Source organism: Chrysemys picta, chromosome 6 (assembly GCF_011386835.1).
Source record: "Chrysemys picta bellii isolate R12L10 chromosome 6, ASM1138683v2, whole genome shotgun sequence".
Lineage (NCBI taxonomy): Eukaryota > Metazoa > Chordata > Testudines > Emydidae > Chrysemys > Chrysemys picta.
The window spans coordinates 61,332,670-61,344,772 of record NC_088796.1 but is presented as its reverse complement, the minus strand read 5'-3'; positions in this window follow the sequence as shown (position 1 = coordinate 61,344,772).

Here is a 12,103-nt window from a genome sequence, read left to right as displayed (position 1 = left end):
CTATCCATATGCTAGAGCAATGAAGTAATTATTTATTATTTGTGCACAAATGTGTATGGTGCTTTGCAGACAAAATTAACAAGACAGGCCCTTGCCTGAAGAATCTACAAAAGGGTCCAGTACTGCATCATGTTCAGAGTCCACAATGAGCCTATTCAGCAACTTCTGAGATTAGGTTTTAACACATGGTAGCATGGAAAGGACAATGGTTACATTGTAAGGTCAGGAAATACATGTCACATGCACATCTTGTTGGTTCCTTTTTTAATAATAATTTGTAGAGCTAGTTAGGAATTTTCTAGCAAAATGTTTGACAAAGAAACTGTGGCTTCCACAAAATGGAAATTTTCCATGGTAATTTAACATTTTCACCAGTTTTTTTGGATTTTCCGTTGGGGGAAAAAAACAAAATATTTTCAGTCAGGTCAACCTGAATTAACACACCAAATCTTAACATTTTTTGTAGGGCAGCTGGATTTTTGTGTGGGTCTGCCTGCACCACCACAGTGATTCGTGGGAACCGCAGTCAGGTAACTCATGCCCCCATTCAGCCCCGATGGGCTGGGCTCTCCTGCTAGACTACATCTCCCAGGAGGCATTGCAAACTGCCCTCTGGCTGAACTGCTTCAGTTCAACATGCGCATGAGGAAACATGAGAATTTAGTTCATCACAGTATGTCTACACATAAGGACCTGTCCTATTTTAAATTTATGTTCTATTTAAAAAGTTAGATAAAGGTAAATCAAATGTCAAAAGGTTGAGAGATTTCATTTCTCATTGTTCCCCCATTCCACTCCACTGTGATCTAAGTATGTATTAAAGAAATGCAGCATTAAATGTCACATTAAATTTGAGATTTAATCCCACAAAAGTTTATGGAAAACAGATGATGTAGTCATATCATATGATGGTGATAAAACTCTTTCCATTCCATTAGTATCTCAGGAGGATGTTAAACAGCAGCTACTAAAATTAGATATTTTTAAATGATCAACATCACAGTACCAGGCAATTCCATGATCCCTCAAGGGCACCAACTCTAGGCTACAGGAATCTCAACCACCACCGAGTCTCTTCTCTAGAGACCCATGTGTGTCTCTCTCCTGACCAATGTTTTTCCAGGCTGCACAGTTCCCTGCTTACACTGTGATATCTTCTGCAAGCCAGGTTTATTCTTAAGAAGAAAGAACTACAGAGAAAATATATTTAACAACAAAAATATTCCTATAAATGTGGTAAGAGTTTAACAGATTATACTCATCGGTCCTATGGAGCCCTCAGAAGGCCTTGAGTCAGTTTAAACTCAGACTATTTATCCAAAAGTCCTCTCTTTGTCTGTTAGTCTCTGGAAAATCCAGTTTGACCAGTAAATGTGACCCTCTCAAGGTAGTGGTACCCCTCTAGCGCTGTTACAATCTGAGTGAATTTGGCTAATCACCCCCACTGTTCTTAATTCCTGGAGGAGCTGTGGTCACCCTCCACCATGGAATTATATACCATCTCTGGTCCACAATGATATATGAATTTAATACAGTAAAATCTCCCAAAGATATTGCAGGAATTTGCCATGTCTATCACAATAAAGTTCAGATAATTTGCATCCAAGAGTTTTAAATGACTTGGCAGAGGAACTCACTGCACAGTTAGGTTGATTTTCAATGAGTCTTGGAACACTGGGGAAGTTCCAGAAGACTGGAAGAAACCTAATGTTGTGCCAATATTTTAAAAAGATAAACGGGATGACCTGGGTAATCATAGGCCTTTCAGCCTGACATCGATCCTGGACAAGATAATGCTAAGGCTGATATGGGACTTGGTTAATAAAGAATAAGAGGAGGTTAATATAATTAATGCTGATCAATGTGTGTGTATGGAAAATAGATCCTGTCAAATTAACTTTATCTTTTTTTGATGAGATTACAAAACTGATTGATAAGGGTAATGATGTTCATGTAATAGACTTCTGTAAGGCATTTGACTTGGTACCCTATGACATTTTTATTAAAAAACTAGAATTAACATGATACACATTAAATGAATTATATATTGGCTAACTGATGGGTTTCAAAATGTAATCATAAATAGAGAATCATCATCAAAAAGATATGTTTCTAGTGGGATCCCACAGGGATTGGTTCTTGGACCTGTGCTATTTGACCTTTTTATGACCTGTAAGAAAACATAAAATCATCACTGATAAAGTTTGCATATGACACAAAAATTGAGGGAGTGGTAAATAATGAAGAGGACAAGCACTAATACACAGGAATCTGTATCACTTAGTAAGCTGGTCACAAACAATAAGTGTTTTAATATGACTGATTATAAATGTATAAATTAAGGAACAAAGAACATAGGCCATACTTTCAGGATGGAGGGGGCCGGGGGGAGACCCTACACTGGGAAATAGAGACACTGAAAAATATTTGGAGGTCATGGTGGATAATCAGCTGAATATGAGCTCCCAGTGTGACACTGTGGCCAAAAGGGCTAGTGCAAACCTTGGATGCATAAAGAGACAAATCTCTTTATGTAGATAGGCATAGAGAGGTTATTTTACCTCTGTATCTGCTATTTGGTGCAACTGCTGCTGGAGTATTGTGTCCATTCTGGTGCACACTGTTCAAGAAGGATTTTGATAAATCAGAGTTCAGAGGAGAGCCAAGAGAATGAGTAAAGGATTAGAGAAAATGCCTTATTGTGATAGACTCAACGATCTCAATCAATTTATCTTAACAAAGAAACGGTTAATGGGTAACTTGATTACAGTCTGTAAGTACCTATAGTAAGGCATAAATATTTGATAATGAGTTATTCAATCTAGCAGAGAAAGGTACAACCTCCGATGGCTTGAAGTTGAAACTAGACAAATTCAGATAGGAAATAAGGTATACATTTTTAACAGTGAGAGTAATTAATGATTGGAATAATTTAGCAAGGATTGTGGTGGATTCTCCATCACTGACAATCTTTAAACCAGGATTGTATGCTTTTCAAAAGACTGAATGTAGGAATTATTTTGGGAATATTCTACGGTTTTGTTATACACGACGTCAGACCTGATTATCAGAATGGTACTTTCTGGCCTTGGAATTTATTTATCTATGGAAAGTTGGTACATCCAGAGTTCAGACTTCTACTCTTACAATCGTGTACATATACATTTTAATAGTCTCATTTTTATTCCAAGGTAAGTGTCAGAAGTCTCTTCACTTGAGACTTTTCAAAGCAGACAGGACAAGACACAAGGGTTTTCAAAATTTCTCCCTATTGGCCTAACCTGGCTCCTGCGGAGCTGAATGGGACTATTGATCTGGTTGAGATTTTTCATTATCAGGCCTTCAGAGTGGATCTATTCTATAGTTATGGAAAATCGGACAAAAAACCTTCAACAAGTTATAACTGGGATGAATTTGGACCATTCACCATAGTGTTAGCAATAGAAGGGTTTGATTTATGAAGGCTAATACATAAAAAAGTCATAACTTACAATAGTTTGTAGACATAGCGTCCGCTTGGAAGGATTGTCTTTCAGATCTCATCCCCTGGTGACACTATAAATCTGTTGCAGTGAGAACACATTTAAAATATACCTGCCTTGTCAAAAGTATGGATGCACTGGTACCACTATAGATGTACTATACATGAATATAAAAACTTGGGAGAAAATCCTGGCCCTTTTGAAGTCAATGGCAAACCTCCAAGTGATTTCAACACATCTAAGATTTTACCCCTGAAATCCTAATATTTATTCAACCAGCTGACCAACAGGGTTACTTAGGGTATGTCTACACTACGAAATTAGGTCGAATTTATAGAAGCCGGTTTTATAGAAATCGTTATTATACAGTCGATTGTGTGTGTCCCCACATAAAATGCTCTAAGTGCATTAAGTCGGCGGACTGCGTCCACAGTACCAAGGCTAGCGTCGACTTCCGGAGCGTTGCACTCTGGGTAGCTATCCCACAGTTCCCGCAGTCTCCGCCGCCCATTGGAATTCTGGGTTGAGATCCCAATGCCTGATGATGCAAAAATAGTGTCATGGGGGGTTCTGGGTACATGTCGTCAGGCCCCTCCCCCTCAGTCAGAGCAATGGCAGACAATCGATTCATGCCTTTTTACCTGGGTTACCTGTGCAGACGACGTACCATGGCAAGCATGGAGCCCACTCAGCTCAGCTCACCGTCACCATATGTCATCTGGGTGCCGGCAGAAGTGGTACTGGCATTGCTACACAGCAGCAGCTAATTGCCTTTTGGCAGTAGACGGTGCAGGTATGACTGGTAGCCTTCATTGGCTATCTGGGTGCTGGCAGACATGGGGCTGCATTGCTATGCAGCAACAGCTCCTTGCCTTTTGGCAGTAGATGGTGTATTACGACTGGTATTCATCATCGTCGTATCCTCAGCGAGTTCGGTCAGAGGCACCTGGCAGACATTTTTTGTCTCCTGGAGACTCAGTCCTGCCGGCAGTCCTATTGAACCATCTTGACGATGATGGCTAGCAATCGTAATGCAGCATCTTCTGCCAAGCACCCAGAAGATGCTGATGGCTATCAGTCATGCTGCAACATCTGCTACCAGCCTAAGATGTAAAAGATAGATGGACCAGATTTGTTCGGTATTCATTTGCTTCCCCCTCCCTCCGTGAAATCAATGGCCTGCTAAACCCAGGGTTTTGAGTTCAATCTTTGGGAGGGAGATTCTGTGTGACAGTTGTTTGTGTTTCTCCCTGATGCACAGCCACCTTTGTTGATTTTAATTCCCTGTAAGCCATGTCGTCACTCGCCCCTCCCTCCCTGTGTCAGACAATAGTTTCGCGCCTTTTTTCAGCCCAGACGCCATAGCACTGGGATCATGGAGCCTGCTCAGATCACCGCGGCAATTATGAGCACTATGAACACCACGCGCATTGTCCTGGAGTATATGCAGAGCCAGAACATGCCAAAGCAAAACCAGGTGAGGAGGCGATTGCAGCGTGGCGACAAGAGTGATGAAGAAATTGACATGGACATAGACCTCTCACTAAGTACAGGGCCCAGCAGTGTGTAAACCATGGTGTTACTGGGGCAGGTTCATGCCATGGAATGCCAATTCTGGGCCCAGGAAACAAGCACAGACTGGTAGGACTGCATTGCGTTGCAGGTGTGGGATGATTCCCAGCGGCTGCGAAACTTCGCATGCGGAAGGGCACTTCCATGGAACTTTGTGACTTGCTTTCCCCTGCCCTGAAACGCCAGAATACCAGGATGAGAGCAGCCCTCCTAGTTGAGAAGCAAGTGGCGATAGCCTTGTGGAAACTTGCAACGCCAGACAGCTACCGGTCAGTCGGGAATCAATTTGGAGTGGGCAAATCTACTGTGGGGGCTGCTGTGATCCAAGTAGCCAACATAAAGACTTGCTGATATCAAGGGTAGTGACTCTGGGAAACATGCAGGTCATAGTGGATGGCTTTGCTGCAATGGGATTCCCAAACTGTGGTGGGGTGATAGACGGAACCCATATCCCTATCTTGTCACCGGAGCACCAAGCCACCGAGTACATAAACCGCGAGGGGTACTTTTCAATTCTGCTGCAAGCCCTGGTGGATCACAAGGGACGTTTCCCTAATATCGACGTGGGATGGCCGGGAAAGGTACATGATGCTCGCGTCTTCAGGAACTCTTGTTTGTTTCAAAAGCTGGAGGAAGGGACTTTCTTCCCGGACCAGAAAATAACCGTTGGGGATGTTGAAATGCCTATAGTTATCCTTGGGGACCCAGCCTACCCCTTAATGCCATGGCTCATGAAGCCGTACACAGGCAGCCTGGACAGTAGTCAGGACCTGTTCAACTATAGGCTGAGCAAGTACAGAATGGTGGTAGAATGTGCATTTGGATGTTTAAAAGCACGCTGGCACAGTTTACTGACTCGGATAGACCTCAGTGAAACCAATATTTCCATTGTTATTACTGCTTGCTGTGCACTCCACAATATCTGTGAGAGTAAGGGGGAGACATTTATGGTGGGGTGGGAGGTTGACGCAAATCGCCTGGCCGCTGATTATGCACAGCCAGACACCAGGGCGGTTAGAAGAGTACAGCAGGGCACGGTGTGCCTCAGAGAAGCTTTGAAAACCAGTTTTGTGACTGGCTAGGCTACGGTGTGAAACTCCTTGATGAACCCTCCCCTCTCCCGGTTCACTCTACTTCCCTGTAAGCTAACCACCCTCCCCTCCCCGCTTCGAGCACCGCTTGCAGAGGCAATAAAATCATTGTTACTTCACGTTCATGCATTCTTTATTAATTCATCACACAACTAGGGTGATAATTGCCAAGGTAGCCCGGAGAGGGTGGGGGAGGAGGAAGCGCCGGGTGGGGTGGGGGAGGCGTGAAGGACAAGGACACACTGCAGTTTAAAACTTTAAAACTTTAACTCTTATTGAAGGCCAGCCTTCTGATGCTTGGGCAATCATCTGGGGTGGAGTGGCTGGGTGGCCGGAGGCCCCCCCACCGCGTTCTTGGGCGTCTGGGTGAGGAGGCTATGGAACTTGGGGAGGAGGGCTGTTGGTTACACGGGGGCTGTAGCAGCGGTCTCTGCTCCTGCTGCCTTTCCTGCAGCTCAACCATACGCTGGAGCATATCAGTTTGATGCTCCAGCAGCCGGAACATTGACTCTTGCCTTCTGTCAGCAAGCTGACGCCACCTATCCTCTTCAGCCCGCCACTTGCTCTCTTCAGCCCGCGACCTCTCCTCTCGTTCATATTGTGCTTTTTTGCAACTCTGACATTGACTGCCTCCACGCATTCTGCTGTGCTCTGTCAGCGTGGGAGGACATCTGGAGCTCCGAGAACATATCATCCCACGTCTGCCGTTTTCTCCTTCTAATCTTCAATAGCCTCTGCAAAGGAGAAACATTTGCAGCTGGTGGAGGAGAAGAGAGAGGTGGTTAAAAAAGACACATTTTAGAGAACAATGGATACACTCTTTCACGTTAAATTTTGCTGTTCACATTACACAGCACATGTGCTTTCGTTACAAGGTCGCATTTTTCCTCTTATATTGAGGGCCTGCCAGTTTGGTGTGAGAGATCACTCACGCAGTGCCAGGCAACAGAATTTGGCTTGCAGGCAACCATGGTAAGCCACAGTCTTTTGGCTTTTTTCACCTTCATAACATATGGGAATGGTTTCAAACAGCAGCGCCCTCATTTCCGATACCAAGCACCCGTTGGGTTGGCCATTTAAAATGGGTTTGCAATGTAAAAGGAGGGGCTGGGGTTTCCGGGTTAACATGCAGCACAAACCCAACTAACCCCCCCCCCCACACACACACACAATTCTCTGGGATGATCACTTCACCCCTCCCCCCCACCGCGTGGCTAACAGTGGGGAACATTTCTGTTCAGCCGAGCAGGAACGGGCACCTCTGAATGTCCCCTTAATAAAATCACCCCATTTCAACCAGGTGACCGTGAATGATATCACTCTCCTAAGGATAACAAAGAGAGAAAAGGAATGGATGTTGTCTGCATGCCAGCAAACACCGGGACCATACGCTGCCATGCTTTGTTATGCAATGATTCCAGACTACGTGCTACTGGCCTGGCGTGGTAAAGTGTCCTACCATGGTGGACGGGATAAGGCACCCTCCCCAGAAACCTTTTGCAAAGGCTTTGGGAGTACATGAAGGAGAGCTTTCTGGAGATGTCCCTGGAGGATTTCCGCTCCATTCCCATACACGTTAACAGACTTTTCCAGTAGCTGTACTGGCTGCGATTGCCAGGGCAAATTAATCATTAAACACGCTTGCTTTTAAACCATGTGTAATATTTACAAAGGTACACTCACCAGAGGTCCCTTGTGTGCCCTCAGGGTCTGGGAGCATGCCTTGGGTGAGTTCGGGGGTTATTGGTTCCAGGTCCAGGGTGATAAACATATCCTGGCTGTTGGGGAAACCAGTTTCTCCGCTTCCTTGCTGTGAGCTATCTTCATTGTCTTCATCATCATCTTCCTCGTCCCCCAAACCCGCTTCCGTGTTGCATGATTCTCCATTTATGGAGTCAAAGCACAGGATTGGGGTAGTGATGGCTGCACCCCCTAGCATGGCATGCAGCTCCGCGTAGAAGCGGCATGTCTGCGGCTCTGCCCCGGACCTTCCATTTGCCTCTCTGACTTTGTGGTAGGCTTGCCTTAGCTCCTTAATTTTCACGCGGCACTGCTGTGCATCCCTGTTATGGCCTCTGTCCTTCATGGCCTTTGAGACTTTTTCTAATATTTTGCCATTTCGTTTACTGCAACGGAGTTCAGCTAGCACTGATTTGTCTCCCCATATGGCGAGCAGATCCTGTACCTCCCGTTCGGTCCATGCTGGAGCTCTTTGGAGATCCTGGGACTCCATCATGGTTACCTGTGCTGATGAGCTCTGCATGGTCACCTGTGCTTTCCACGCAGGGCAAACAGGAAATGAAATTCAAAAGTTCACAGGGCTTTTCCTATCTACCTGGTCAGTGCATCTGAGTTGAGAGTGCTGTCCAGAGCGGTCACAATGAAGCACTGTGGGATAGCTCCCGGAGGCCAATAACGTCGAATTCCGTCCACACTACCCCAAATCCGACCCAGAAAGGCCGATTTCAGCACTAATCCCCTCGTTGGAAGTGGAGTAAAGAAACTGGTTTAAAGGGCCCTTTAAGTGAAAAAAAAGGGCTTCGTTGTGTGGATGTGTCCAGGCTTAATTCGATTTAACGCTGCTAAATTTGACCTAAACTCGTAGTGTAGACCAGGCCTTATACTGTATGCATTTACATCACAGGGCCACTGCTTACTACTTGACTCTCCATTCCTTGAATAAATACTCCTAGCCTCAGCTTTTTCGCAGACCATTCATAGCCAAGCAGAGTCACTGCCTTAGTATAACTTTACTGTTACTCACTTAAGAAATTATATTAATCCAAAGTCTTGAGTGGCTAGGCAAATAAAGCTGTTTCACCTTGGAATTTCTGTGTATGTTCACAGTCAGAATGAGGCCCTATGAAGTGAATGTGGTTGTCTGAGCTATTTCACTACTGAATATTTCACATTACAAAAATCTCACACTTAATACACAGTAATTGTCAGCCTCAGTCTCCAGAGAGGCTGAGCTAGCAGGGAGACGTAATAACCTATCATTATACACACCACTAGCACAAGGTTCTTGGTTTCTTTTCTCTGATAAAAAACAAGCATGTTGTTTCCTCCATGTGCTTTTTGGGATTCATTAGTTCCTTTTATCATCTGCCTGTGAATGACCTCGATCTCCATTTCACGCTTGTAAGATGGCCCTCTCCGCACATACATACAATAATAAATAACCCAGTAAGTTATTTTGGTGATGAAAGGCGTATTTGTCCCTTTAGATATGCATGCACATATTTCACCCTCTAATACACCACATTCTGGTCACATTTTGTCTACTATAAAAAAAAAGTAGAGGAAAGTCAAGTTACATTGTAACTGGGAACCCAAAGGCTATATTTGAAAATGAGAGATGGGAGCTAGGGAGAGTGTGATATAAGGGAAACAATATTGTATGGCCTGTTTAATGGGGCATTACATATACTTAGTCCTTTTTTCCTTTTCACAAATGGTATTTTTGTTAAACAAGGACTAAAAAGATACCACATTTAGAGATGGAAGATAGCTGGGGTGAGTAATGCAGCCATAACCTGCTGTGCTGACATTCAGGAGCTGCTGTGTGAGTGCAGAAAAATACCAGCTGAAAAGAATTCAAGGAAGTCAGTTATCATGAATATAGAGAAATGGGAAAATGCTAAAAATGAGGCATTCAGCTTCACAATCAGATTTTATAGCAATTTCTCTTCCATTAGATTCTCCAGGGAGCAAATCTACTTCCCCACCCCTTGCAGGGCACAGAGTTCCACAGCAACAGAACCAGCCTAGTTCCAATGTGCAAAGAGTACCATGGGTGAGATAGATGCAGCTGGGAAAGGTGGGGGTCTATGAGGTAGTTATCCCCTGTACAGAACTCAGCTACATGGAGACCCCATGCGTGACAGCATACAGGTCACAGCTGTGAGCAGAACATAGTGGACCAAGGGAAAGGGATACTAGAGTGCAAGGAAACATTGTTGCACCAATCCTACCAATCTTAGAAAAAACTGTGCATAACAAGCCGTGCAACATACTCCTGCCATTGGTCTACAGTAGCCACCAGAGAGCAGCTTTGCAGCTATTCTACAGCTGATTAGGATTTTCCCCAAGGCTACAGATTTGGACCTAAATGACTCTTCAATTTCTCATCACCGCAAGGAGGAACCAGTAAGGTCAGGGGGGGACTGTATCCACCTGACATGATTTTGTGGGACCTGAAGAAAAAAATTGTGTGTTTATTTGGAATGTGCATCTTACAGTCTTAGCATAGTTAACAGGGCATTCATTCAACCCATCTCTCAAGTAAAGGAAATTTGCACTTTTATTTTCAGCAATTGTTCAGAATTTCCTGAATTTTGTTGGCCTAGGTCCACTCTTTGAATGGGTTTGGGGTTTTTTGGTACTTTAGTAATAAACAGTCAAGTGAGTTAGCAGTATGTTGGAAGAGAAATCTAATCAGTCTCATAGAAAACAGCTACAATAGCTATGTGTACAATGAACAGGACTAGCTCTACCAAGCCATCAATAGAGATAGCAAATACAATAAATATGTTGGCCTGGGTGAATGCAGCCTGGTAAGAGGATGGATATTTGCCAGTCTGTATATGGGACCAGACTCATCACAACCACTCCTAAGAATGTATAATACATAACTATCCAGAATTACCAGACATGTCTTGAATTCTCCACAACTGCTTCAGCTCCGCAGTATCTGACTTCATAGCAACATTTGTTAGCTAAACAAAAAGCCCCATATGAATCTAGAAACAATTACTGTTCAACTTCATGAAGGGAAATAATCTGCCATGTTTTTATTTTTTCTCCAGACAAATGGAAGCATGGTTTCTCCCCAACTTCACCTGCAAGGAGACTGTTTTCATACATCTGAGGATCTGTGACAAGTGGTGTACTTTAAAAAAAACCTTCAACTATTCCTCCCCCATTTCATGATCTGAGAATAAAGGGCTCTTAGGGAGGATCTTACATAGCAGAGAACGGGGTTTCTTGTCAAACACTTCTTTGGTTAGGGATCCTTGAAATTGAATTTAGGAATGGAGGAAACAGTTTTCCCCTCTTCCATTAGCCACTGTGAAGGCAGGCTAACATCTAACTCCTTCTGTTCACTGGGAATGGGGTGTTTGTAAGCTGTAAAAATAATATTTAACTATCCTATTTCTTTTTTTCCTATACATTGCTGCAGAAATGGTCTTTTCTCCTACTACAGAGTTAACTGGATATCTAAGGATTGCTGCTGTTGAGCTAAACTCAGGAGGAGAGGCTAGTGCCTTCCACTAAAAGGGAAAGCGTTACCTTTGTTTTTTACCCTTCGTATTGCCAACTCTCATGATATTTAGTGCTTTTCCTCAGAGCTCTTACTGCTGGAGTTATGGGAACACATGAGAATCTCAGCTTTCATTTTGTTTTTAAAGTACATTTCTATCCTTTATGTTTGTGCAGAAAAGCTCGAAAACCAGGAACCAAGTTTAACATTAAAAAAAAACAGAAGATTAATAAAACAAGATTTTTTTAAATTTCATTATTTTTAAACAAGTCTTATTTTGGGGGAAGGGGAACTAGAGTCACGATTTTTGAATGCTTAGGGTTGGCAAAACTGCTTTTGATATAGATATTACCTTATCTGTTAGGGAAACAACCACTGTCTTTACTCCCACTCCCTCAGTGTATTAGTTGATCACAGGATAACTACGAGTCACCAATATGATGCGGCCATGAAAAAGGCTAATGCAATCCTAGGATGCATCAGGCCAGGTATGTCCAGTAGAGCTAGGGAAGAGTTAGTACCATTATACCAGCCACTCGTGAGACATCACTTGGTCTTGCATATTTAAAAAAGATGAACTCAAACTGGAACATATGTAGAAAAGGGCTAATAGGATGATTAGAGGAATGGAAAACCTTGCTTATGAGAAGAGACTCAAAGAGCTTGGCTTGTTTAGCCTAACCAAAAGAAGATAT